Raw genomic sequence first — 22,960 nt, 5'->3', positions numbered from 1 at the left:
GGCAGGTCGATCAATACATGTTAAATATGTTAGAGTATAAATTAAATACAATATATGTATACATGACCATTAAATACAATATATGTATACATGACTAAACAGTTATTTTGCTGAACAAAAGGAATCGGACTTTGAAATAGTGTACATTTAGCCTGTGAAGGAATTAGAGCGATTGGAAATTCTATATAGTGGTTCATAGTCATCTCCCAGAATTCTTTCACTGAGTGAAGTTGGTTTCAGTTCATTACTGCTCTATTGGAACTGGTTTGGTTCATCTCATTGTTGGAGAGAGCCACGTCCATCAGAATTGATCATCATACAGTATTGTTGTTGAAGTATATAATGATCTCCTGGTCCTGCTCATTTCACTCAGCATCAGTTCATGTAAGTCTCTCCAAGCCTTTCTGATATCATCCTGTTGGTCATTTCTTACAGAACAATAATATTCCATAATATTCATAGACCACAATTTATTCAGCCAATCTCCAATTGATGGGCATCCATGTAATTTCCAGTTTCTGGCCATCACAAAGAGGGCTACCACAAACATTCTTGCACATACAGATCCCTTTCCCTTCTTTAAGATCTCTTTGGGATGCAAACCCAGTAGCAACGCTGCTGGATCACAGTTTGATAACTTTTTGAGCGTAGTTCCAAATTGCTCTCCAGAATGGCTGGATGTATTCGCAGTTCCACCAACAATGTATCAGTGTCCCTGTTTTCCCACATCCCCTCCAACATTCTGCATTGCCTTTCCCTGTCATTCTAGCCAACCTGACAGATGTGTAGTGGTATCTCAGAGTTGTCTTAATTTGCATTTCTCTGATTATTAATGATTTGGAGCATCTTTTCATATGACTAGAAATAGTTTCAATTTCTTTATCTGAGAATTGTCTGTTCATATCCTTTGACCATTTATCAATTGGAGGTTGGCTTGATTTCTTACATATTAGAGTCAATTCCCTATATATTTTGGAATTGAGGCCTTTATCTGAACCTTTGACTATAAAAATGTTTTCCTAGTTTATTGTTTCCCTTCTAATATTATCTGCATTGATTTTGTTTGTACAAAAACTTTTCAATTTGATATAATCAAAGCTTTCTATTTTGAGATCAATAATGATCTCTAGTCCTTCTTTGGTCATGAATTCATTCCTCTTCCACAGGTCTGAGAGGTAAACTATCCTATGTTCCTCTAATTTATTTATAATCTCATTCTTTATTCCTAGGTCATGAACCCATTTTGACCTGACCTTGGTGTACACTGTTAAGTGTGGATCAAAGCCTAGTTTCTGCCATATTAATTTCCAATTTTCCCAGCAATTTTTGTCAAACATTGAGTTCTTATCCCAAAGGCCGGGATCCTTGGCTTTGTCAAACACTAAGTTGCTAGAGTTATTAATTATTTTGTCCTTTGGACCTAACCTATTCCACTGATCAACTAGTCTATTTCTTAGCCAATACCAAATGGTTTTGGTAACCACTGCTTTATAATATAACTTTAGATCTGGTATAGCTAGGCCATCTTCATTTGATTTTTTCATTAATTCCCTTGAAATTCTTGACCTTTTGTTTTTCCATATGAACTTTGTTGTTATTTTTTCTAGGTCATTAAAATAGTTTTTTGGGAGGCTGATTGGTATAGTGCTAAATAAATAGATTAGGTTAGGTAGTATTGTCATCTTTTATTTGCTCACCCTATCCAAGAGCATTTAATATTTTTCCAATTGGTTAGATCGGATTTAATTTGTGTGGAAAGCGTTTTGTAGTTTTGCTCATATAGTTTCTGATTTTCCCTTGGCACATAGATTCTTAAATATTTTATACTATCAGTAGTTACTTTAAATGGAATTTCTCTCTGTAACTCTAACTGTTGGACTTTGTTAGTGACATATAAGAATGCTGATGATTTATGTGGATTTATTTTGCATCCTGCAACTTTGCTAAAGGTGTGGATTATTTCTAATAGCTTTTTAGTTGAATCTTTGGGGTTCTCTATGTATACCATCATATTATCTGCAAAGAGTGATAATTTGGTTTCCTCATTACCTACTATAATTCCTTTAATCTCTTTCTCAGCTCTTATTGCCAAAGCTAGCGTTTCTAATACAATACTGAATAGTAATGGTGATAGTGGACAACCTTGTTTCACCCCTGATCTTATGGTTGCAATCTTTCTCCATTACATATGATGCTTATTGATGGTTTTAAATAGATACTACTGATTATCTTAAGGAAAAGTTCATTTTTTCCTAAACTCTCAAGTGTTTTTAATAGGAATGGATGTTGGATTTTATAAAATGCTTCTTCTGCCTCTATTGAGATGATCATATGATTTTTATTAATTTGATTATTATTATGGCCAATTATACTGATAGTTTTCCTAATATTGAACCAGCCCTGCATTCCTGGTATAAATCCTACTTGATCATAGTGTATTATCCTGGGGATGATTTTCTGGAGTTTTTTTGCTAATATCTTATTTAAGATTTTAGCATCAATATTCATTAGGGAGATTGGTCTATAGTTTTCTTTCTCCATTTTCAACCTACCTGGTTTGGGTATCAGTATCATGTCTGTGTCATAAAATCTTCCTGCATCCTTTAAAATCTTTTAAAACAAAGTTATCAACATATACTGTTTCATAGAATATACAAAAGCTGTTATCACAAGATTCTCTTTATTTACAATAAATTCTCCATGAGAATGCCAAATTAATATTTTCTTAATGCATAGCTTTGATTATAAAATAATAGATTTAGATGTGGAAGGGATCTAAGAATTAAAGGAAGTCATACAAAGAAGTTTGAAAACCTTAAAGTGTATGACTGGTATGCCTTTCCTTTGCCTCTTTTAATTCTGTTGTGGCTTAATTATGTTTGACTTTTCATGATACTTGGGGTCTTCTTGACACAGATACTGGAATGGTTTGCCATTTCCTTCTCCAGTTCATTTTACAAATGAAGAAACGGAGGCAAACAAGATTAGGTTACTAAATTAAGCACTTGGCCAATCAGGCCAGATTTGAACTCAGGAAATGAGTGTTCCTGACTCCTGGCTTGTATTCTTTCCACTATCTAGTTGCCCCAATGTTATTAATTTTACTAAGGAGGTAACTTAAGTTACCCATAGAAGTTAAGTGATTTTGATATCGATAGTAAATGGAAGAATCTCAGATTCCTTTGCCCATCCATCTATACCTCGTTTAATTTCACCATTCTTCAAGACTTCCCAAATGTCACTTCCTGTGTGAAGTTCTTCTTGAACAATAAAACAAGAAGTAATTTCTCCCTCCTTTTGACTTTCAAAATTCTTAATATCTTAGTTTTGGTATTTGCCACATTCTCCTCCTTTTTATTTATTACTTATTTGCATATTCTTTACTGTAAAATCCTTGAAAGAAGGGGTTGTTTTATTTATTCAATGCTATGAACATTAATTAAACACATACTATGTGCAAGGTATTGTGCCAAGGATAGGGATGCAAATTCTGTTCTTAAACTTAGTAAGATTGTCATAAGACAATTCATCCTCTCTCCTAATATCAAATCAAAATTTCCATAGCCACACTTTCCAAATCAGAAACTTCCCTCTTTGGTCACCACTTTCTCATATATTCCATTCATTCATTCATTTACTTATGTTTTATTTATTGTTTCCTCCATTAGACTGTGAACTCCTTGAGGTCAGGGACTTTTCACTTTTGTATTTGTATCTCCAGAGTTTAACACAGTGCTTGGAATATAACAAATACTTAATAAATGATTTTCCACTCAAACATTCAAATAATTCTGAGTAGGCAGAATGTGAAAAATGGAAAGCAGGTCTGTGCTAACCTTAACAAAAATAACACTAGATTTGTAGTCTGGAGACTTGGCTTCAAATTTAGTTTCTTACTAACTTTATAACCGTAGGCAAATCACTTGATTTTACTGATCCTCACTTTCCCCAAATGAGAGGAATAGATCATCTCTGAGGTCACTTCTAACTTTAAAGTCTATTCTGTAAGAGTAACTAATGAGCATTCGAAGAGAGAATGCTAGGAGCTATTTGAGTAGAAATATACTACTTTTGGCTAAGGGATCATGAGAAACGAAGCCCCTGAATTTACCATGGTTTCAAAATGTTTCCTCTATGTATCAGATGAAAGTTTCATAACAGGTTTTTAAGAGATGTTTCAGGTATGTGACCAGCTTCTTGAGGCTGATGTAACATAGGAAAACTAATATTTCTCCTCCAAAAATATCCTCAACTTATCAGCAACAGAATTTCACATGTTGGATCCCTTGGCTGATCCAGACAGGATGTTTCCAGAATGGAATAAGGGGAAAGAGAAAATGCAGAAGAATAACCATGTAAAGGCAGAGTCACATTATGACAGCTCTCTTTCCTAAAATGCTCTTGTTAGGAATAACACTTCTCTAAGTGAGCAAGGTTAAACTACCTTTAATCCATAGTATGCATTAGTAGTAGTACTATGTAGTAGTAGTATAGTAGTACTATACTGTATATAATAATCCATAGTAGTATGGATTAACGAACTACAACATATTCTCCTGGGCTTTGAAACAAAAAGGAACAGTCTAGCACAATCCTTTCTTTTTCACAATCTCAGAAAAGTAGTGATTTTTCTAACACTTTAACACAAATAGGAAGCTTCTGAGTTGAGAATTTGAACCTGAGGCATTGATTAAGAATCCTACTCTCTCCATTATTTAATGGTACCATCAAATCTTCAACCATGTCTTATAACATAGGATGACTACAGAGTTGCTTCCCTAATTCTTCCTTTCATAAATACATCAGGAATTTTCCAAAGTGGAAAGAATAATATTCATAAGGAAAGATTGTTGTCAAAGGTCATAAATTGTTGATTAATTTTAAGTGCTCCTTTCCACAAAACAAACAAAAATATCTTATCACCTAGAGAAAAATTCAATATTTTGAATAACTTTTATCCCCTAGATATAAAAAGAATCAAATATTCCACTATCAAAATAGTATGATATTGAAACTTAGAGGTCAACTTCTTTGACAAGTAGCTCAAAGCTATATTATTTTAAAATAAATTTTGGGAGGTACATAAAGCAATTTCTCTTAAAAGATGAAAAAACAGACAGAAAATTAAGGGGATCTGCCCTTTTTTCATGATATTGAAATCAATATTCTTTATATTAGATCATCTAGTACTCTTTGTGCTCCAGCAAGTAAGTCATATGCTATAAGGATTAATGGACTAATCTTAAAGCCAGGAAAATTTAGGTTCAGGTCTTGACTGTGACACATACTAATTTTGTGATTCTGGGTAAGCCACTAGCAACAGAGGCAATTATTTCAGGCTCAAAGTGGCAAAAAATGTGCTGATCCACTTTAGTAATAGGCATTTTTTGTACCAATAAAACAAATTTTGACATAATTTTAAAATATTGTGAAAACAACATAGCCAGGGGTGATCTGGAGCAAGTTCTAAGAAAACAGGGTTAAATGACTTGTCCAGGATCACACAGCTAGTAAATATCCGAGACCAGAGCTGAACACATGGAGATTAATCTTCCTGATTTTAGGCCTGCCACTCAATCCACTGTGCCAATTGATTGCCTCTTTTACCAGCTTACCTTTATTTATAGCCATACATCTATAAAAGGATTTTAAGATCATTTTAAATGTGAAACATGAAAGTCATCTCTATCATAACCTACATGTGTGACTTTGTGCAAGTCACTTATCTTTTCTATATATGTGTAATATTGTAACAAAATATGTAATAAAACTGGTTATACTAGGTGGCCTCTCAGATCCTTTCTAGCTTTTTATCTATGATCCTATGAATATTAATATAGAGAGATAATATATAATATATACACATATTTGCATTTTCTCTTTATTCTAAAACCAAATTACATATAGTCAGTTTTGTTGTCACTAATGTTAAAGGTTTACCATAATTTTATAAATCCAACATCTTAATTTCATTTAATTTGACATACTATTTGTTTTTAGTCTATCATACTTTCTGCATTCTCTTTGAATTTGCTATTTTTGAGCAAATGTTATGAAAGGAAAAACCAGAAAGTTTATATTGCATAAATTTTATTGCAAACTTTTTCAGGGAAATCAAAATTAATTTTGAAATAGTCTTAAAAACTGAAGTGTATGTAAGGTTAAATAAAAGTTGAGTAGAATACTAAGCTCAACTGCTAACAAAATAAAAGGATTGAATTCTTCCACCAATCAAAAACTTGATTTTCATTCAGCGATACCTTTATTATTTCTATCTTTAGTTTCCATAGGGTTTTAATGTGAAAAAAAAGTTCCCATATGCACTCAGATAAAATTACAAATGAATGTTCTTTATTCCTGTTTATGTTAAAAGTTCCAAGAATGACTATCATATGAGTACAATGAAGGTCTTTTAGCAGCAATGACTTGAAAGAGCAATTCAACTATGTTGTTTAATTGTATATATTCCAGTGCTAGGCAACTTTCCAAATCTTATTGTAAACATTGTATAAGGTTTGTAAGTTCAGCAAAATAATGGAGCTCATGCTTTTTTACAGTTAATTCAAAGTGACAGTTTCCTCCTCTTTAGGATTTTAGATCTTGTTTGTTCTGATTGGTGCAGATTCCTCCCCTCCCCCATTTTGGTACACAGAGGGTGACATTCACAAATTCAGTTTATAATGTGTTCATGTGATGATGCCTTAAAAAAATTGACTTTATTAAGATCATAGATAGTAATGAAAAAATCTTAAGGAGTCTTCTAATACACACTTTTTATATATTAAGGTACTGACCCTCTAAAAGGTTAAGGTGATTTGCCTAAAATCTTTCACATAATAAGAAAAGACATAGAATTTGAACTCAGGTCTTCTGGGTTTAATCAGAGTGAGGTAAATCTGGTGTAATTTTTGCATTTGTTGTTATTGTTGTTTGTTTCTAATTCAGTAGGGAGAAAATGTTCATAGAGATTGCAAAGTAAAATAAAAAAATATAATATAAAACCAACACTAGTCTAGTGAAACCCCAAAGCCTATGAACACAACCCAGCTTTGTATTCATGTGAAAACTGAAAATGTGACATGGTAATCAAGAGCATTAATACCAAAACTATGTTGGTAATATAATGGACCATCCCTGTCTTTTAAAATGATGTGACCAAATACACATGTGTATTTATCTTCTGATTAGACACTTGTTCCTGTTATTAAAAAGGAAGCATAGGCAAAGAGCCATAAGATAAAGGGCGCCACATTTCTGCTCAAGTTCAGTAAGAAAGGTTTATTGTTCAAAGGACATTGTTTATACATTCCAGACTTCCATCTTATAATTGCTCCAGGATTTGCAGAAAGGAAATCTCAGCAGGGCAGTGCAATTTCTCTATAGTAATAGCTATCTATAATTGGTATAAAATACCAAAATAGTTTTCTATGAAAATCCCTTTTTCTAGTAAACCCTAGGAATTGTTTACTCTTATAACCAAATAAACAGTTAGTCTTCTTCCATTTCTTTAGTTCTCCTCCTTCCCCAAAGAACATACTTTCTCTAAGGTCCCATGAAGAGCTTTCAACACAATTTACATGATTTTCTTTTGGATAACAGCTTGAAGTCATTTGAGATTACCTGGTTACTATAGCAATAGGTAAACAGAAGACTCTATGTGGTCTTTTATTTTATTATTCAAAATTTCATAAAAGGCATAAGTTAATTGGATTTCATCCATTTTACATCTGAAAATGAGATATATGATCATAGTTTTGTTATAATTCTCCCAAAAATTCATTTAAAGAAACGGTGTTGAAATTTGAAAGATTCATTAAAAGGCAAATGCAAAAAACAGTAGCTATTTCCCGTTTGTCCCAAAAGGAGGGATGTTATGCCCTGCACACTCCCAGTTTAATCCCCATTGAATCTTAAATTTTAGGATGGGCTTCTCTCCTTAACAGGGAGAATGAAAATTATTCTTAATTTCATATGGCAAAAATTGCTTTAAATATCAGAGAAAGATCAAATTGAAAAATGGCTCAATATAATATGTAATTGTATCTTATTGAAGAAAAAGCAAATACAACAATATTAATTTTATGATACTCAGGAAGAGAAAAATAATTAAAATGAAAATAATCAGGAAAAAAATACATGTTTATAAAACAATATCAATATTAAGAATATTTTCCACTGTCACTTGAAACTTGGGACTTTTGAATGAAAAAATTGCATATAGATGAAGTCCTTTGTAATATAATTGTCACCTTCCAAATGTTTCTGGCTGAAGAAAATGTAGGTTCAGAAGACAGCTTTAAAAAAAAAAAAAGAAAACAAAACAAAATGGAAGGGGAAAAGGAAAAAAAGAGATACTTAATAAATTATGGGAACCTCCTAAAAAAAGATTTGAAGTTGCACATTGAATAAAGCACTTATTCTGGAGTCAAGAGGACCTGAGATCAAATCTGGCCTTAGATACTTGATGAATACTAGCTGTGTGACCTTAGGCAAGTCACTTAACTCTAACTGCCTTGCAATGTTTAAAAAAAAAAAAAAAAAAGATTTCAAGACATCTTGTTTGTTTATGTATATGTATGTATATGCAAAAATACATATGCTTATATGAATTGCTTCTTAGCATGCAACTTTAATCTCCTGAAACATAGTTTCAAAAGCACCAGTTTAAAAAAAAAAATTAACATTTAAAACAAAAGCAACTCTTGATTAGCTCTATTTTCTGTGGAATAATTATATATTTTTCATTTATTCCCTGGCTTTTCTTTCTTCAGCCCTAGTTACCTGTTTCCAAAAGCAAGAAAGAATCAATTTAGGGTCAACAATAAAAAAGTATTGATTTATAGTTGATTTTTTAATTGAAATAGTATTTCAGATTAACTAGTCTACAGCAACCTTAACACATTAATCTTTCTTCTTATGTTTATAAATGGTAGCATACAGTAAGAACATCCCTAAAGTTTATGCTTTACTTATAATTGTCCTAGGCTTAAGATCTGTGGTACTTCTCTACCATTTCTCAAATTCCTAGCCAGTGCTATTAAGATGTTATTAATTGGTGATAACATCCTCCACCTCCCCTAAGGATTGGCTATTAAAATATATTTAAATATTCCTAATAGAAAAATGTAGAAAGTATTGCAAACTTCAAGCTCTTTCTCAGTTAGTATTCCTTTTATTCCTATCCTTGTGTCTGTCACAGGACGTCATTATAGTTTCTAATGTTATGTACTTTTATAATACCATATCATACTGAATTAAATTAAAAAAAATTTCAGTATTAAAAATGGAAAACAGGCTTATTTTGAAGTTCTTTTTTTAAACATTGCAATATATAATTTAAAATTGATATAAAAAAAGATCAATATGAATTCATTTTTAGAATATAACAAGGTCATAAAAAGGTGTTTAAGAAAAGTTATTTGGAGAATATAAAGATTATATTGGTCATAAATCAAATGAAATTTGGATACATACAAAGAGAAAGACCTTGAAAAAACCTGCAAGTCATTAAATGAAATATAAATCTTAACAAAATTATGCAGTTTTTTCTCCCAAATAACTAGAGAATGACAGTCATGCATTCTGGTAATAAAACAACAAAAGAGAAAGATACAGTGCAGTACACAGAAAAAAGTACTGATTTCTGGATCTCAGTTAAAATCCAGACTCTCCAATTTAATTAAGCCTATGTGATCTTGGGTAAATCATTTAACACTATGGAGCTTCAGTTTTCTCATTTGGAAAATGATGGGGTAAATGTGAATGTCAAAGAAAAGGAAAAAGGTGGTATGTAATAAATAAAATTTACTTCATTAGTCTATGATAAATTTAATAGTGAACTCATTTGCTGGACATCACAAAATGGTAATTGGTGGAACATAGGGAATTCTATAACATCATAACCAAAATGTTATATTTAAAGCACTGTTCATGTTTTCTAAATTTAAAACACACACATATCTCTAGTGTCTTTTTAAAATGTTATAAATATTTTCTTTCATGTTTTTGGATCGCTGTTTAATTTTTAGTATCCAACTACCAAAGTCTACAGGAAGTGATCCAGAATCTTGTATAATCACATGGAAGATGTCAATAAGATAAAGTTGTAGAGCCTACAGGATACCAGTATCAAGAAAACTCTAAAAGAAGTGTGCTGATTCCAGATGAATAAACATTCTGTATATGGCACATAAGAGATATTGATTCCTTGTGGTTATATATCTTATTGCCCATCTGTATCTGCCCTTGCCATAAGACATGCTGTTCTGTTATAGTATTACCATTACTCCCATGTTGCATTTGTGCATGTAATAAGTATGTTGGTTGCGATACATCAACAAATGATCTGAAATTTACTTTGCCCAAGTAAAACCTCTAAAAGAGGATTAATTTATATTTGTAATGTCAATGTTTCCAGAGCATATTCCTTTAACAATTCTGTGAGGATATATTGCTCTCCTTATTTTACAGATGAAGAAGTTTCTCTCTGGGGAAGCTCACAAATACGGATGACTTGCTGGTGATCCTATAGCTAAGAAATGCCAAAGCTAAGGTAGAAACTCAGATCTCCCAATTCCAAGTCCTTTGCATCCTCTGAGACTTCACTCTCTGATTCAGAAAGTTTCAAATTTATATAAGCTTGGTTTTCTGGGTTTTGAGGAAAAGGGAAAGAGTAGTCAAGCATTTACTGTTCTCTGATAATGTCACTGAGAAAGAAGTCTTAATATTTTATAATTACACCTAGACACATCTGATTTATGGGGAAAAACTAATTTATTCATATTTCACAGGAATAAAGATGTCATGAAAATTAAGATATTCTCCCCTAGTAGCATATTCTTTTAAGGAAACTGGATCACTATTAATAGGGGGCTACCTGCCCCCAAATAACATAGAGGTCAACAGTTAGTATCTTGTTCATAGAAGGCACTCAGTAAATATTTGTTTGTTTGTTTATTTTTCCTGGGGCTGGGGTTAAGTGACTTGCCCAGGGTCACACAGCTAGGAAGTGTTAAGTATCTGAGACCAGATTTGAACTCGGGTCCCCCTGAATTCAGAGCTGGTGCTCCATCCACTTCGCCACCTAGCTGCCCCTACTCAGTAAATATTTGTCAATTGACCTGTTTTATTACAGTACAAATTCAGAAGTAACTTCTTAGCATCCTTATAAGATCATACTTCTGTCAAATAATTCAAAAAGGAGCAATTTTTTCCCTTCAAAATTGAGCTTTATTGGTGGGGTTTTCCCTCCAGAAAACCAATAATAATAATATTTAATAATAAGGGTCATTCTAGACAAGAGAATTTACTAATTAAAATTTGATCCTTTTTTTTTTCATTCTTTATTACACAGTTCTTTTTCTTTATTGCCATATTTAAGAGGATACACTCATTTTTGGTTTTATACTGACTGTTTAAGGAAGTATATGCATTGTGATGATGATAAACTAGATATGCAGAGCACTATACCTGAGAATACAACAAAACCAAAATAGTATCGACTTTCAAGAAGTATGCATTCTTTGAAAGAGATTTGACCACAAACATTGAAGCTTGTTTTCTACCAACAAAGCAAAGAAATAACTACATAATTTGGACAAAATTTATTTTTTTATACCAATTGCCTATATACTTAAGGCAAAGGTAATTTTTCTAGAAGTCTGGCCGAGAAATCTCAATTCTCAACAAACTGACAATAAAAAGAATTGGATTTTATAAAACATACATATATAAATACACATACACACATGTACTTATATATACATATATAAACATACAGTATGTGTATGTTTACCTATGTGTATGTATAATCCTATTTTCCAGTTTTTTCCTTCATCCCTTTAAATATTTATTGCATTTCTTTGACCTGACATTTTAAACATTAAACATAAATTTTATATAACCAACTTACTTAATTGGTAGAAGCAAAGATAAAGGAGCCAATTAATGACTCACCAATAAGAACAAGGACAAAAATAAAATTAGTTATTTAAATGTCTCACATACTAAAAGTGCATTAAGTTGAATTCATGGAGTATATCACACATACAAATACATTCCTATTTTGATTCACAGAGTCCCAGTAGTTTTTAATAGCTAGGATGTGAGTAAAATATTTTTTAAAAATTCTTCTTCTATTTGGGGGGAAAAAGAATTAAGAAAATTGGGCACTTTTAGTTTAGGAAAAGTATTAATTGCATAGGTCAAGAAACTGAGTGTACTTTAAGTTATTATAAATTCTTTTCTTTCTAATTCTCTAACTATGTCTTTGTTGAATCTGGAGTCAAGAGATTTGTATTCATAGACTGCTTCCCACATTTATTAGCTTTTGATCAGGAGAAAATCACCTCATTTTCCTTTGCTGCAAAATGAGGATAAAAATAGTTGTAGTGACTATATCATAGTTATGAAGAACAGCTGAGAAATGATATGAAAATGGGATTTGAAAACTTAAAAGTGAAATATATTTATGTTTATAGATGTTAACCATATAAATGAAGGGGAATCTTTAACATATGTGGAAAATTTAAATTGAAAGCTTTTTATCTCATTTTTCAGCTTTATATAGTGATACATATTTACATAATGTGTATATATATGTGTATATTTGTATTGTATGTATATATATACATAATTATAAATGTATAATGTGTGTAAATATATGATATTTATAGATAGATCATCTCATTTGATCCTCACAATAGCCCTATGAGATGGCATTACAATTATTTTCTGCCCCCATTTACAACAAAAGAAACTGAGGAGATGGGTGTGTGTATGTGTGTGTGTATGTGTGTATCTGTGCAATCATGTGTGCAACTTCTGATGTTCCTCCCAGCTCTATAATTGGATTCTTTGAATCTACTGTATCATAGAGTATTCCATCCATTGACCATACCTCTCACTGGTTAATCAATCACATGAAACCTTATTTACTTCCATTTGTTGACTGCTAACAATTACCCAAAAATGACTAAATTGCATTCCAAATAGGAAACAAATAAATTAGAAGGCTTCATGACCTTTGAACTGTGTGTCCTGTGTTTTTGAACTTTACTACTAAGGTTAGACAGACTGGTGGGGGGAAAAGGGCTATTCAGTCAGTCAAGCAACATTCATGTATCAAGCAATAACTTCATATCCAGAACTGCACTAAATTAGGGATAAAAATAGATAAAAAACAATGCTTGTCTTCAAGGAACTCATAGACTAACAGGGGGAAACAACATATGGAGTAAGTATGATCATCTTTTATATATATATATATATATATATATATATATATATATATATATATATATATATATATATATATATATATATATATATATGTGTGTGTGTGTGTGTGTGTGTGTGTGTGTGTTTTATATATATAATATATGTGTGTATGAAATATATATATATATATATATATATATATAGATGATAGGTAGATGATAAATAGATAATAAATGAATAGTAATCTTAGGGGCTGAGGTAGTGGAAGACTGGGAAAGGCTTGAAGAGAGTGAAATTTGAACTGATTTTTGAAAGAAGCCAGAAAAGCGGTTAGGCAGATATAAGGGCAGTAAAACAAGTTCAGGCATATATACTTTATAAAATATGTGTTTATGGAAGGTAATAGTAAGTAAATTTTTAATAAATATAATCATTTTCAGTCAATTTGTATTATCGTTTCAGAAAGGAATTATTTCATGTCCAATTAGTTTTTGATAAGTAATGGCTCCTGCTGGTTTAACTTTAAATTAAACTTTCTGTCAAATATTTAGTGAATGTCAATGAACTGTAAAATATTTAAGTGTATTTGGAATGCTTATATATTAATGAATTCTTATTTTAAGAAAAAAATTTACAAGAACCCTATTAAAGCAAACCTAAATGTAAGAAATATCTAATTTTGTAAAAATCTTACATTTGGATTTGCTTTAATGCAGGGCATACAAAGGTATCTATCTATGACATTTGCGCTAAAACTTTTCCCTGATAATATTTTACTGTTGACTTCTAATGATAAAAATTAAGTAGGTAAAGGCTGTAGCCAAAATGGTTTTTCCCCTAAATATCTTCATATATGTAATAAAACAGGTCATTGGACATACAGCATACATATCTGTAGTAAGAACTATTTTTGTTGGCATAATGGTTTTAATCTAGAATAAAGATCTCTTTAGTCCAGAATACTAAGCAATGTGAAAACAAAAGCAATAGTAAGCAATTATGTGAAATCGGAAAAAAAAAAAAGAAAGAGGGAATGTGGGGTTATGGGAAGTGGATAGAAAAAGCAGCAAAGTATACATGATGGTGAACAAGTTTCATAGAATTGCCTCAGCTATAAGTGCCAGAGGTTATACTTTAGAGTAGTTTGTGGGAAGATAATGAAGATTAGTTTTGATCATTTGTAATCAAACATAGATTGGGCTTTATTTTGGATAAATTTTTTTTCCATACTATGAGATATCAAAACTCAAGTCCATATGGAATATGGCAAGTCATTTCACTTTTCTGGTCCTCAGTTGGAAAAATAACCTCTAATGTCTCTTTTAGCTCTAATTCTAAAATCCTTTGGCTCTGAGATACATCACAGAGGCATATCTCTTCGGGGGGTTAATTATTAATGGCTTAAGTAAGCAGTTATTAGAGTTGGTGATTGAGGGGGGGGTTAAGGGAATATTTTCCTTCTACAGACTAAGGAGTACTTAGGCTAAGCCCTGCTGAAATAAAGAGATCTAAAGGTTTTGTTCACTTGTTCTTGGCTAGATGGCTATGGCTACATCCCAAAACTTCAATGCTTAAGGCAAAAAAAAAAGAAAAAAAGAAAAGAAAAGAAAAAGAGCATGTAAGTCTGTTTAGGACATTTTTGGAAAAAGTTGAAGAAGCTAAAGCCTATTTATGAGCTCGTTATTTATTTTTAAAAATTGCTTTGGTTCAAATTGTATCTGATCTCTTATATGATAATATAATATAATAAATGCCTCTATCCCCTTTCAAAAGAATTCTTATAGTGAATATATATCCATAATAACTTTCACCATTCAAGAAAGTCTTATTTGTCATTTTTAAGAAGTTTAGTATTCAAAACAGTAACAGTTTTTCCCCTGATACTCAACCTACTGAGAATTTAGAAATATGTGGAAAGTCTTAGCAAATCTTATATACCCCAGCTCTCTAATGTATAAATATAATTTAATCCATAAAGTTAACATAATGTCTGTTGGATGGAATTCATGTCTCAGTATAATGTGGCTGAATTACACTAACAGAACCATAGCTTTGTACTTCCCAAAGTATTGCTTTTAAATGTTTATGGTGTTTCTAAATTCAGATAAATGTAGGTATTACATTTAAATTTCCCTGGCCCTGTTAAGGGAGATTGAAATGGTGGCATTTGGGGGAGAAATGCACTGTTTCCAACATTCAGCAAGATTCAAATCAAAGTAGCCAAAGATAAGAAAACAAAGAAATGTATTGTGGAGACCTAGAAAGAAGAGGTACATTAGGGCCCAGACACATGGATATCTACCACAATGTTATTATCTGAACATGCAATCATCAGACCAAACATTCAAATCAAATTTTCAAGGCTCAAAGGATGTGCACCAAAGAACATCCTGTACTGCTGTAACATGAATTTGAATTTTGTGATGAAGGCAGAGAGGTAGAAAAAGACCAGACATCTACTATCCTTTTCAAATTCTGTCAGCCTAACTTTGCTGTGTATTCCATTTTTTTTAAACCTCTGCTCTTCCCTCTAATCAAATGGATTTCTATGCTATTAAAATTAGACTCTGGGAAATTATGAGACATACTCTCAGTAATCATTTTACAAATAAGATAGGCAGATATTGCTCTTCACTTCTTAATATAATGGGAAAAAGTTTAGTAAAATGATAAAATGTAAAATATACTAGAATTTGTTTAAATTCCAAATTTAGGTATGGACAAAAGCAAAAGAAATTTAAACAAATAACTGATCCTTCAACAGAGTGACATTTCAATTTTTACTGTTAGTAGAAATATGTAGTTTTCATCAAAGTACTAATATGTTAATTATGGACTTTTTAATGCATGTGCACAAGTTCACCTAGTATTTCATTTTTTTAAAAATAAAGTTATACACTGACAAATTTTAATAAAGATTCAGATTGAAGTTTTGGCTGAATCAAAAGAGAAAACCTTCATCAAAGGCAAATTTAATTAACCTCTCAACTGTACAATACTTTAACCATAATATTCTTTTCTTGCAACAAAGATGTGACAGAAGATCTAAAATATTTAGCCAGGGTAGAGCTGTGGGTTTAGTTCTGTGTCACTAAGAAAGTGTCAGCTGCCCAGCTCTAGAATTATTCTCTGATAGCTAACATATCCCTTTTTGTTGCTTCTTTGGTTAACATAATTATTTCAAACTATCAGTACCATGAAACTAAACACAAAGAATAGCTGAGATTGAGAACCTGGTTCCATTGTTAAGACAATGAAACTAATAGAATGCTTTGTGGGAGCCATTAGCCTTTGGGAAGTTCCTGTTAATTAGATGAAAAAAATACCAATTACTTTCTCCCTAAATTATACACATTTGTCAAAGGCTTTTATGTTATGGATTCACAATTGTTACTGAGAAGACAAAGGTATAATTGATGGGGTTACAAATTTATAATCAAATTCACTATTCATCATGACCAAATATTTAGATGAGATTTAAGAATATAAACTACAAACAACTTTAATTGTGATGTACCAGTGTTGGGGTGAGCAGGAAAGAAGAATGATAGAACCACATAAATATTAAAACACATACACACAATTCAAATTCTCTAACATGCCAACATTAAAAAAAATACAGAATGTAGAAAATATCATGCTGTAATTTTGAGGAGATAAGGGAATAATCAAATATTTCCACCCTTTTGTTAATATTTTTTCCTCTTATTTTTAGGCATTAGAGGGGACCTGCTAATAATTCATGGTTTGACTTGTACCTTCTACAAAATTACTACATGTGTATTCTGTAATAAAACAGAAAGTGTGGGATGGAAATCATGCCAGAGTTATAGTCCCATTTCTGCTACTATATATTTGAATAAGTCAGCTATATGAACCTCTATATTTGTAAATTAAGGAATCTGCATTCCTTCCTAAAACTCTAAAGTTTTAGCATTTTCTCCTTTTCTTTTGGCATGTTATTTTTTTCACATTTGAAAAAAATACCTATTTGATTTTTTTGAAGTAGGACCACTTGCTTCCCTGGACCTGTGGGACTTCTAAGTTCTTCAAATTGCCTATCACATATAATAAATGGTCTGGTTTTATTACATGAAACCACTGTTTACATAATATTCAACAGTCCTGCTTGACTGAACTACATTGCTCAATAGGAGTCAGAGAAGAAATTGCATAGCCTATGCTTTCTTTGACCATCTAAATCTTTCTAAGTGTTTACTTCCGTTTCCAAAAGAGAGTAACAGCTGCTCTTACCAGGATTTTAGAAGCCTATCACTAGATCAAAAAGAGACTATAATGTTTATTAAAAACTAGGAATAACAAAATCTATTAGCTCCAATTAGAGAGAAAGAGATAATACTAACCAGGTAGACATTAAATACATTAGCTTATGTACAAATATTGCTGGAAAGCAATTATCAAATTAGCAATGTAACAGGAACTGAAGCCTTCCCCCCACCCCCTTCCAGCTCTCTCTTTCCTTCCCATAAACAGAGCTAATGATCTGAGAAGGAATAAACCTCTATTAAAAAAAGGTTTACAAACAATTAAAAGTAACAGTTCTGCACAACTCTTATGTAATATTTTAAGGATTACATTTTCAGAGACTCATGACCCTAATCAGTCAATTAATAACATGAGACAAGAAAACATGAAACTAGGTAATTATTAAACATGAAAAATCTTTAAATGTTCATGTAATATGAGCTAAAAGGGAATTTTGGCATTTCAAGTGCTCAATTTTCATATTTGCATTAAGTGACCTTTGCAAGTAAAAAGAAAAGATGGTAAAATATTTATACCTAACTTGATTCACTCAATTTAAAAAACTTTATTAGCTATTATAAATCTCAATTTCTTTCTATTTCTATTATTGCTAGTGTCAATATAGCTGTTCTTAGAGATTTAAAAAAAAGTGCCGCAATTTGATAATTCCATTTAAGTTTTGGTATCATCTCTGTATATGTTCCTCGAGTTCCTTTTATAGGTTATTTTGCAGAACACTCTTGTTATTTCTTTCCGCCCAAACAGATATTGTACTTGAGGACAGGGATCAGCTTTTTTCCTTCTGTATTACTTCACTGTTACCAGGAAGCACTGACCTAGGTACCTGTATCTAACTGAAGAAAAATTTGCAACAAGTGAGGAGTAATAGTGAGGAGAAATTTCCTAAGAATCTCATATAAGATAGTTTTATGATATTAAAATGATATGAAAAATCATATTACTTATGACTAAATGTTTTCTGATGGGTTGCACCCTATGATGCTTACTTAGTCCACCCAGGAACATGGCTAATCCAGTTTATATTTAAAATCATTCACCTTTGGAGGACTCCCTTTTCATTGGATGTTAATTCTTGAGAAATAATTCAAGCCAAAAGTATTTATTAAGTACTTACTATGTGTGAGAAAGAAAACATTTTATTTCAATTTTATTTTATTTTCAATTACAAATTCTCTCCTCTCCTTCCTTCCACACCCATAGGAGGAAAAAAAAAAATATATATATATAAAATCCATTACAATTATGAAAAGACATACAAAACAAGTTTTGACATTAACCATCCTCTATATTTCATCTTTTATTTAAATAGCTCAAATTTTTTTTTGTTTATACTATACCACTGCAAAATAGCAATAAATTTTTCCTACCATTTCACAAAAAGAGATAAGACAAGCGATTTATCCAAGAGTATTCACCAATCACAGATAAAGACTGATTTAAATTACAAACCTTCTCAATACCAACTCCTCAAAAGAATTTCTTCTAATAAATACTAATAACATGCTCAGTGGCCCCTGGGATTTATATAAAAAAATTAGAAAATGGAGATTTTCAACAAAAAGAATTTGCCACCAATTCATCATGCTTGATAATCTTCCTCTACCCAATACCCAACAATATTACAATTTTTTTTCTGTTACTCACCATCTTCAAAAACATTGTGTCATAGTACTTATTCATACTATAAATGAAGCATTTACCAATCCTTCCATAACAAACATCCTGAGGCTCTCTATTTGTTTTCCTTATAATATCAAATAAAGTAGTACATAGATTTAATTTTCCTTTTACCTTAAGAACTTTGTGATTAGATATTATTTAGGTCATGAGAATGAATTTTTGGACTTATTATACATTTAAAAAATATCTATCAACTGCCATTTTAATTCATAGTAGATACTACATAAACATTTGTTTTGTCCTACTCTTCTCAGAGTAGCACTGACCTAGGTATCTGTATCTACTGAAAAACTTGCAACAAGAATGTTAGGACTATGGTCAGTGATACTGAGGAAAAATTTGGTAAGAATCTCATATAAGATAGTTGGGGTTATTAAAAAAAACTAATTGGAAAGATTGACTAATTCAACTATAACACAAATTGTCATTTTGTTTCTGCCATATTTGATTCAGATAAATTCAATGATTATGAAATTATATAAAAAACACAGGTTTCCTCTACTTTTAAGAAACAGTGAAGAAAATTAGTATCTCTGACTTCAACAAAAAACTTCATCTGACATAAATTTTTAAAGTAGCCCATTAAATAAATTGTAATTTACAAGTTATGATAGATTCTTAAATATTATCCACTCATATCAGTACATCAGTGACTAAATGCTTTAATACTTTTAATACACTGATGCATGTAATTGCACATTATTATCTGATATATTGTTGAGTCATTGTATTTAAATTTAAGGCTAATAGTATCTGAACTTGCCAAGCATGACAAAAAGTTACATCAGTTAAAAAAAAAAAAAAACTTCTAAAGTAACACAGTAACATGAGTGTGATTTCCCATATCTCTTCATTCTTTCTCTCACCTCTCTCTTTGCTTTTGCTTAGGAATTAGGTTAGCTAAAAGATCTGAAGAATTCTAGTATAGGTATTACTAATATTATACAATGTAGTACTAAAATGGAACTTTAGAAAAAACTATCCATTGTTTTCAGTTCCCTTCAATATCTCATTGATTTTATTCAATTCTATCATATATGTTTAAACTATTTCGTAAAATACAAAGTTGCATTTTTCCTAAAAATATTGTATTCCACTATATTGTTAATTTGAAAAATTTAGGCATTAGACCTTTTCTACTAATTCGTAAAGAAATGCTTAATCTCACATTTTACATGATATTCATTTGACTAATGGTCAGAGTCAAGGAATACTATAAAATATTACTGCAAGGCTTTTATCTCAGATATGCAAATTGATTTTAGAAAAATTATTTTACCCTATTACCCTTTATTAATGTGATTCTATATTTATCACAACTAACAGTCGTTTACTATTGTTCTATTTCTGAACTTAGGTTCAGAGAGAACTCACTTTGCATACTTAACACTTTATTTGAAAGTGATGTATATTCTTACAGTACACATCAGTGCTGACTAGCATTAAATTTTTTCATTATAATATATTTCAGTTTTAAGTGCATCACAATTGCAAAACAGAATCCTATTAATGAGAATAAAAGAATGTGTTTATATGGAGTTCTGTTACCACAAAGCGTAGTGGAACACTTTTCTGATTTTTCTCATTTCTTTTCCAGAACAAGGAATTGAAACCAAGGATAAAATTGTGTATGTGTGTGTGTGTGTGTGTAAAGAAATGAACATCCCTGGATTCAGCTAAAAATATTATATACACACATACACATGCATACTTATATGTTTAATGTATTTGTATATGTAATAATGAAACATCAGATGCTAGGTTGACACTTAGGATCTTTATTCTTTTTAACACCTTTCATTTCAAGAAAATCACATATATCTCATAAGCACAAGTTTAAGTTAAACATAACTTATTAACAACCATCCTATTTCTGTTTTTGATTTAGTTTCAAAACAGAAGTTTCAAAACAAGTATGATTTACAAACATGTCACTGTATTTTAAACAGAGTAAGGTTTTCAACCCTACATTTCAGAAAGGTGAAAAAACACAGATATGATTGCATAGACGCCAATCCCTTAATTAAATATATTAACTTTTGGATTAGGTACCATTTTGTTTTTAAGCTAACTACAAACCAAAATAATATATTTTTTTCTTACAATATTATTCTTTTATACCTTCTGGCCAGATGTTTGGAGCCAAATTTGCTTATGTCATCCAGAATTTGATTACCTAAATTATCTTTAGTTCTTGTACGTATTGTTCGAGAGGGTTCCTTGTCTTAAGGAAATTTCTATTGTTAAAATTAAAAAAACAAAACAAAACTGGATTTAAACTCCCAAACTTTAATACCATATTATAAATAGGTCAAGTGGCATATATGCCATTCTGCTAAAACAAAGAGATACAGAGTAATGGCATTTCAGCATTCTTAGCAGAAACAGCAAGATATGTTTTGAAAATGTCATTTACTGTAACACAAATCAATATTAAATGCTTTATGCAGGAAGCACACTTTCAGAAAATGGCCCTTAAAGCTTTCTGTGGATCCAACCCTAATTACCAGAGCAGGCTCTTACAATTTGCCTCCCTCTTCAATTATTTACAGAGCAAAAAAGCCAAGTGGCATCGCATTAGCTATATTAAATGTTATGTACTTGGTTTCCAACTTACTAATGGTACATAAAAATCACTAAGGTAAATGTTCCTGTAGAAAAGTGTTTTCCCTCCTTTCTTCACCTGAGTGTATTTATTTATTATTCATACAATTAAGTGTGGAATAGTACAAAAGACTCTCCTTCAGGCACCTTATGCTGCATAATTTAAACAGGTGCATTAAACATATATGATATCTAAAAGGCAGTGCATTGATTATTTCATAATATTTCTTTAAACAACTCATATTTACAACACCTGTATCACTCATATTGGCATCTCAAATTCCTGAAAAAAAATATTAATGTAAATCTGAGGGAAAATTAATGATGGATACAAAAACTGCTGCCATCTTGATGCTTTCTGGCTACTGCGGCTAAAATGGTGCTTTTTTGTTTTTTTCTTTTTTGGAGGGGTAGTGATGGTGTCAGGGTAGGAGAGCAAGTAATCCTCTATTTCTTCAGTTTTTACAGTTATAGTTTGACATGGTCAAATACACTCTGTGCTAAGGTTCCTTGTTACCATGGACCACACCTACATCGAAAGGAAGCTTATCAAACTGGCCAAGGAGATCCTCTTCTTTTTGGACCAAAAGTATGCTCTCTCTTGGCTGGAGTCCAAGTATAACCTCCAAATTAAAGTCCCCACACTGTACACAGACCTGATTCATAGTTGTTATATTCTGAATTGTAAGGAGATTTGCTGAAACTCCTGGTGCATCCCTTTTGCATTTGCCCTTTTGCACAATGATGATGCTAAAGATCTGAGGCCAACATTATTTGTGGATCAAACACAATTATTTCAAATGAGGAGATAGAATTCAACTTCTCACACATATTAAAACCAAAATATTCCAAAGAACAAAATTGCCCACGGCCCCCAGAAAATAAAAATTTTATAGCCAAAAGAATGTCAATAGTTCTATCTTGTCAAAGATCACTTCAAATAAACATTTTTAAAAAATGGTTTAACCTTTAACAAAGATAGCTAGTAAAAATTAACGCTTAAAATTATAAATAGTGAAACGACTTCCCTGAATAGAAATGTATTTATAGCCCCTTCCTTGGCAAAAGTTGCAGGGCACATGTAAGGGGGGCATCAATAAGTGCTGAATGAACTTTGGTCACTTCTCTACCCAAAACTCTAACATAAAAGAAGAAATCAGTAACCAGGTGA

The 22,960-nt window shown here is 31.3% G+C and overlaps 1 protein-coding gene across 2 annotated transcripts in view; it reads right to left on the bottom strand.

Moving 5' to 3' along the window:
- Positions 1-22,960, bottom strand: part of RBMS1 (RNA binding motif single stranded interacting protein 1) — a 232,629-nt gene that overhangs the window by 208,481 nt on the left and 1,188 nt on the right. The gene's annotated exons all lie outside the window — the stretch shown is intronic.

Source organism: Sminthopsis crassicaudata, chromosome 3 (assembly GCF_048593235.1).
Source record: "Sminthopsis crassicaudata isolate SCR6 chromosome 3, ASM4859323v1, whole genome shotgun sequence".
Taxonomy (NCBI): domain Eukaryota; kingdom Metazoa; phylum Chordata; class Mammalia; order Dasyuromorphia; family Dasyuridae; genus Sminthopsis; species Sminthopsis crassicaudata.
This window is presented reverse-complemented; position numbering and strand designations above follow the sequence as displayed.